Here is a 7,792-nt window from a genome sequence, read left to right as displayed (position 1 = left end):
AGATCTCTATCTCAACCCATAGATCGGGGCATCTTCCAATCAAGCTAATTCCAAATGATGGGATATTGTTAATATAAAAATGAAACTGAAATCATACTGAAAAGAACATAGAGTCTTTTTTTTAAGTTCTTAAAGTGAGAAAGGCCAGTTAGAAAATGTATTCTAGGAATACAGACTTAATCACAAAAGAACAGACTTTTGCTGCTGGTGGTTTAGAGTATCACGGATGCCAAGTATCAAGTCTCTGAAGTTCTTTTGTCCCTTCCTTCACAAACCAAAGAAGGGCTTCCTAGGTGGTGCAGTGGCAAAAAAACTAAGATCATGGCATCTGGTTCCATAACTTCACGGCAAATAGAAGGGGAAAAAGCGGAAGCAGTGACAGATTTTATTTTCTTGGGCTCTAAAATCACTGCAGACAGTGACAGTTAACTGCAAACAGTTAAAAGATGCTTGCTCCTTGGAAGGAAAGTTATGATAAACCTAGAGAGCATATTAAAAAGCAGACATCACTTTGCTGCCAAAGGTTTGTATAGTCAAAGCTATGTTTTTTCCAGTAGTCATGTATAGATGTGAGAGTTGGACTGTAAAGAAGGCTGAGAGCCAAAGAATTGATGCTTTTGCAAAAGTCTTGAGGAGACTCGTGAGAGTTCCTTGGACTGCAAGATCAAACCAGTTATCAATCCTAAAAGAAATCAACACTGAATATCCACTGAAAGGACTAATGCTGAAGCTGAAGCTCCAATACTTTGGCCACCTGATGTGAAGAGCTGACTCACTGGAAAAGACCCTGATGCTAGGGAAGATTGAAGAAAAAAGGAGAAGGGGGCAGCAGATAATAAGATGGTTAGATAGCATCGCCAACTCAATGGACATAAATTTGAGCAAACTCTGGGAGATAGTGAAGGACAGGGAAACCTGGTGTGCTACATGCAGACAATGGGTTTGCAGAGTTGGACACAACTTAGAGACTTAACACCAAAACAATCAAACCAAAGATGGCTGGTGAAGCTTCAGCCATTCTCCTGCTTCCTAGGCAGCTGGAGAGAGAACAGCAAATTGACTTTCACTGAAGCCCAACTTAACAGTCTGCTTTAACTACCCTATTCTGCAAAGAAACTGTAACATTACCCAGGGTTCTGTTAATAAGGAAGGAGGGTAAAATAAATATCAGGTAGACAGTTGGCAACCTCTGCCCAACTTACAAATTTTTAACTTTAAAACTTACAGAAAGTTATAAAAATAGTTTTTTTATACATTTCCCCACCCAGCTTCCACTAATGTTAATGTCTTACATAATATGTGTGTATGTTAATGTCTTACATAATATGTATGTATGTTAATGTCTTACATAATATGTATGTATGTTAATGTCTTACATAGTATGTATGTATGTTAACACATAGTATGTAATGTCTTACATAATATGAAGTTGCTCAGTCGTGTCCGACTCTTTGAAACCCCATGGACTGTAGCCCACCAGGCTCCTTGGTCCATGGGATTTTCCAGGCATGAATACTGGGGTGGGTTGCCATTTCCTTCTCCAGGGGATCTTCCCAACCCAGAGATCGAACCCAGGTCTCCCACATTGTAGGAATACGCTTTACCATCTGAGCTACCAGGGAACTGGGATATAATTATCAGAACCCAGAAATTCATTCTGGCACAATACAAAAGGCCTATTTCAATTTCACCAACTTTTCCATTAATTTTTTTTTCAGTTCCAGGTCTTATCCAGGGTACCATGTTGTACTTAGTTGTAATTTCTCCTTAGTATGAAAAGTATTACATTATTTTGTCAAATCATCCTCAATTTGATATGCCTGAAGTTTTCTCCTAAGTAGACTAAAGCTATATACAATTGCCAAATTTGATTAGATGAAAATTTAAATTTTCTGCATGAAAGAAACACTGTAAGCAAAATCAAAAGATAAGCCTCAAACAGAAGAAAATAATCTGCAGGACATAACCCAACAAAAAGCCAATTTCTTTAAAACATAAACACTGTCAACAAATCAATAGGACATACAATCCAACAGAAAAATTGACAAAATACACTATTAGATAAGTCATATAAAAAGAATTATAAATGGCTCTTAAATGTATTAAAACAAACTCAAACTTATCCATGTAAGAGAAATGCAAAACTATAAAACTATAATCATATCTCATTGTAATTCTTTATCAATTTGCAAAGAAGAAATCATTTAGCAATATTCTGTGCCGGCAAAAGCCTGGAAAAATAGTACTGTTTCTAGAAATGTAAACTGGTATAGCCTCCTTGAAGAACAACTTCATCATTTCATCCAAATTTAAAATGCCCATGTTGTTTCACCCAGAAATTCCACGTACAGGAATTTACCTTTTAGGTAGATAATAAACACACACATGAAATGACATGTGTATACAGTATGCAGTCCAGATCTGATGATAACCCAAATTTTCATCAGTTGAACACTAGTTTAATAAATTTGGGTCTATTTATAGGATAGAATGCTCTCCAGTCATTATAAAGAGCAAGGCATGTTTGTGTAGAACAGTTCCTAAGACATATTATTTCTTTAAGTGAGGGACATTGTGTATAATATCTGCTGTGTCTGGGGGAAGGAAAATATATACATATGTGCTTGCCTGTTTATAATTTTCTCTAAAAGAATTGATGAGAAATGCCTATTGCTCTGCAATAGGAATCAAATTGCTAGGAGATAACAATGGTGGAAAGACACGTTTTATTGGAAACACAAAAAACCTATATAATCAAAGAAATGCAATCATAGTGTTATATTTGGCTCCCCAGGAAACCCTAGTCCTACAGATGTAATGATGTGGACAGTTTTCATTGATTTAACTAACATTTGTGATACCATGAAATCATATAGGGAAGAGGAGAGGAGAGGCTGGTGGGGTGTGGAGGGGAGGTGCCAGAGAGACAAATCTCTCCCACATCACCAGGAAGACAAGGCCTAAAGGGGGAGAAATCGAGAAGGGAGAGCGTGAGCATATTGTTCAGAAATATGGGAGTAACAATCGAAAGAGGCAGTCAAAATAATTAAAAGTGATTGCTGGTTGGAAAGAGTAGGGCAGGGCCTCTGTTCTTCATTACCAATCTGTTTGGTATTACAAGATTTTTTACTTTGATAAAATTAAAACATTAATGCACAAATAATTTGTGGTAATACGCTTACAATCCCATGTTGTGAAAAAATATTCAGGATTGATATGCAACTCTCTCTCTATTCTCACCCCCCAGATAATCACACTCTCATGAATGTACATATCTTTGCACACATTTCTCCATGCCCATGAGAACACAAACACAGACATGAACAGGTATCATACATACCTATCCATCTGTTTATACCTGTTTATATACATATGATTTATATGTGTGTTACATATATTACGTATGTTACATATATGTAACTTTGGCCACCTGATGAGAGCTGACTCATTTGAAAAGACCCTGATGCTGGGAAAGATTGAAGGCGGGAGGAGAAGGGGACGACAGGGGATGAGAGGGCTGGATGGCATCATTGACTTGATGGACATGAATTTGAGTAAACTCCGGGAGTCAGTGATGGACAGGGAGGCCTGGCGTGCTGCAGTCGCAGAGTTGGACATGACTGAGCAACTGAACTGAACTGAACTGAACTGATATACATAACATATAAGTACGTATTACACAAGGACTATAAATGTAGAATGGAGGAGGAAATGGCAGCCCACTCCAGGATTCTTGCCTGGGAAATCCCATGGACGGGGAGCCTGGAGGGCTACAGTCGTTAGGTTCACAAAAGAGTCAGACAGGACTTAGAGACTCAACAACAAACAATAAATGCAGAAAATCTTTGAAGTTGAATATTTTGTTTTTAAATTCTAGAAAATCTTCTTTTGCTATACTGCATGCCATTGAATTGACCTATATAGGCAGACAGACTTAAATATAGATGCAGATATAGATGTATGAAAAGAAGGAAAGAGAAAATATTACATACCATATATACATATACACATACATATAATACGGCTCCATCTTCAACTCTCTCTTTCTTATTGTGTCCTGTCTCTATTCATTCATTTAATTCCAGTTTGCAACCTGGCATTCTCACTCAAGTTACAGAGCCCCCTTGCACAGTTATTCCGTGCTGGTCTTCTCATGGTTATATGAAGAACAGGCACAGTTCAGGTCATTAGGATCTTTTCAGCAGCACAAGCCAGAAAGCAAGAAGGCAAGGCAGACCTTGCTCTTCTGTGCTGGTGGCAGATGAGGGGATCAAGCTGAACCCCTCGTAGCAGCCACAGAGATAGCTGTTCAGGTCTTCCTACGGGAACTTCCCCCAGGAATGCAAGTAGCAGCCTTCAGCTGCAGTGCCTTTAGGATTTGCCACAGTGCTCAAGCCAAGGACATATTTTCCTTGGGCAGCTCGCAGCCAGTGACTGAGCCCAGCCAGGCACCAGGCCTGGTTATTTCTGCTCCAAGACCCTGGGATGCAGTCTTTGCACTGCAGCTCCACACTGGGACCACTCATGAGCTCCGAGGTGCTTCTCCATCCTTCTTCCCTCTCCTCTTCTGAAAAGATGCCACATCACAGTCTGAAGGTTTTCCCTGCTCAATCCTGCTCCTCTCCTCCTTGATTTCTCAAGCCTTAACTCCCAGAATAGCTTGCACTTCTAGCTGTGTTTTGGCAGCTGCTTCCTGGAGAACCCCAAACCGTCTCATTTCTCAGCTGAGAAACACCAAAGGAGCCTCACTACTGTTAGGTTTATTCCACCTCAGCCAACAGCTTGTCTCCCAACCAGAAGTCCACAATGGTTCTCCAGCCTCTTTGAGGGGCCCGTCCAGCTTTTTGGGGTTAGCACTGTGGGCTGCCCCAGCCTCTGCCGGCCAGGCTTTCTCAGGAAACACCATGTCTGCGGTCTTCCCTCTAGGCTACCAGAGGAGGCAGGCTTTTGTCTCTGTGCTGGTCCCTCCCAGGGCATCGTATGCCCCATGCCCTGGAGAATGCCTCGCCCATCTTCCTCAGAGAGCAAGACAAACTCACAGACAGGCTTGCATCAGTCATGAGTCGTCGTGTTATTCCAAACAGGAAGAGGGCTCAGGGACGGGCATGCAAGCTGCCATCTTCCCAGAGTTCCTCGGGCATGGCACAGGAAGTAAACAAGGATAGCCCCAGGCGCCTAGATGGTCAAAGACCAGGAAGGAGTATGGAGAAAGTCTCAGGGGTCCCCAGGACACGTGTGACCCACCACCCAACATGTCAAAGAACTGGACGCTTAGACAGATCTCAGGCTGCCCTTCGTGCCAAACAGTACAACACAGATCTTGGTCTAACAAGATAAATCTCACAGACTGATTTCATTCTGTGGGTCTCCACATTCCCAAGCCATCACAAGAGAACCAAGACTACACAAGACTTCCAAACTGGCTTCCACTCCTTTAAATTAGCATCCTTTAAATCCTGAATCCTTTAAATTAGCATCAGTGAGTTTTGTCAAATAATGGGGGAAAATAGGTGGAAAGGGAATAAAGAAATAAAATAAGTCTAACAACAGTATTATGTTCTTTCTACAGAGTATTGATTGTACATCATTAACGTTTGGACTGTTTTCCACCTTTTCACTTCAAAATTATTCCAGGAAGAAATGAATATTTTTCAGCAGCTGATGGAGATCATCAAACTTCTGAACTCATCTAATGAAAGACAATTACTTTATGTTGCCTTAGGCTCTCTCCAACCAACAGAATGTCAATGTCAATTTCTCCAATTAAAGGGGACATTTTTGAAAAAGACTAATACAATTTTCAAAGAATAAAGTTGGGGAAGCAGCTATGCTAGCAATCCGAACTAGCCTGGCTGCCACTGTAGTGGAAAACACACTGAGATCTCCCAAGGTCCTGGGTTTGAATCCCAAAACGGCCACATTAGCTGTACAACTTGAGCAAAGCATCTATTCCCATTAGGCCTTAGTTTCCTCACCTTTCAGATAACGAATTTTCAAAATATTTAGCAATGAACTTCTTTTTCCAGCACATCTATCCAAAGCTCCAATCCATTATAAACCTCTGTTATGGGTTGAATAGTGTTCCCCTCTAAAAAGATGTATTGTTGTCCTAAGGCCCAGTACCTCAGAATGTGACCCCATTTGGAGAGAGGGTCTTTACAGAGGTAATCAGATTAAGGGCTTCCCTGGTGGCACCAGTGGTAAAGAACCTTCCTGATAATGCAGGTTAGACATAAGAGACACGAGTTCGATCCCTAGGTCAAGAAGATCCCCTGGAAGCGGACATGGCAACCAACTCCAGTATTTTTGCTGGGAAAATCCCATGGACAGAGGAGTCTGGTGGGCTACAGTCCATGGAGTCACAAAGAGTCGGACATGACTGAGTGACTTAACATACAATCAAGTTAAAATGAGGTCATAAGAATGGCTGCTACTCCAATATGACCGATGTCCTTATAATAAGGGAAATGTGGACACAGAGACACGCACAAAGGGAAGACGATGTGAAAACACACAGGGAGAAGATGATCCAAAAACCCGAGGCTACAGGAAGCAAGGAGAGAGGCCAAGAATAGACCCTCACCACCCACTCACCCTAGTGGCTCAGATGGTAAAGTGTCTGTCTGCAATGTGGGAGACCCGGGTTCAATCCCTGGTTTGGGAAGATCCCCTGGAGAAGGAAATGGCAATCCACTCCAGTACTATTGCCTGGAAAATCCCATGGACAGAGGAGCCTGGTAGAGAGGACTCCATGGGGTCTCAAAGAGTCGGACACGACTGAGCAACTTCACTTCACCCACTCACCCAACACCTTAGACTGAATACGGCCCTACCGACACCTTGGCCATAGATTTCTGCACTCCAGAACTGTAAGACAATAAATTTCTATTGTTCTAAGTCACCCACTGTGGTATTTTGCTGCAGCAACCCTACCCAGCAAACTAAGAAGTATATATGCCAGGTTAAATCTTCCATTGTCACAGAGCCCCGCAGAGCCCAACCCCAAATCTCCTGAATGAAAGGATGGCTGAGCCTAGCCTCTCCTAGTCCATGACAGCTCGTGTTCCCACACGACCCTGAGGCCCTAAGACCTCTGAGTTCTCATCTACAGAAGGACCTTTCCCTCTAGAATTTTCGAGTGTGAAGTGTATGCTTGGGCCATCAGTGTCCTTAAAGATGATTGAAGTACATCTAGTTTACCTGCTATTCTTCATTGCAAAATTTAATTGGCCTCAATATGCTCTGTGCTACTCATGACAGAGAAAAGAGAAAACAACTTGAATCCATTTTTTAAATATCTGGTGACAGAAAGAGATATTAAGATTACATGTGTAAACTCAGTTGTGTGAGGAAAGTCTAAAATTACTTGAAGGTATAATCCATTGCTGGAAAGAAATCTCACCATTAGCTGATTATGGTCACACACAACATTAAATTCTTTACCTTTTTCTTTCCTGCTTAACAGGGCTTCCCTGGTGGTTTGGATGGTAAAGAATCTGCCTGCAGCGCAGGAGACACAGTTTCCATCCCTGGGTCAGGAGGAGCCCCTGGAGAAGGAAATGGCAACCCACTCCAGTATTCTTGCCTGCAGAATCCCATGGACAGAGGAGCCTGGCGGGCTACATGCCTTGCTTGACAGACCCCCAGCTCACAATCACCAGCTCAGAGGACTCCTGAGAGGCTCTTTAGAGACATCCTCTACCTCCTTCAGGTTGAAACACCTGCACGACCATCAATCATTTGTCACCTCTTACAGCATGACTTAAATTATAGTATTAACTGACTCTTTCTA

Source organism: Bos indicus, chromosome 21 (genome assembly GCF_029378745.1).
Source record: "Bos indicus isolate NIAB-ARS_2022 breed Sahiwal x Tharparkar chromosome 21, NIAB-ARS_B.indTharparkar_mat_pri_1.0, whole genome shotgun sequence".
Classification (NCBI taxonomy): domain Eukaryota; kingdom Metazoa; phylum Chordata; class Mammalia; order Artiodactyla; family Bovidae; genus Bos; species Bos indicus.
The sequence above is the reverse complement of the archived record's forward strand: the minus strand, read 5'-3'. Positions refer to the sequence as shown.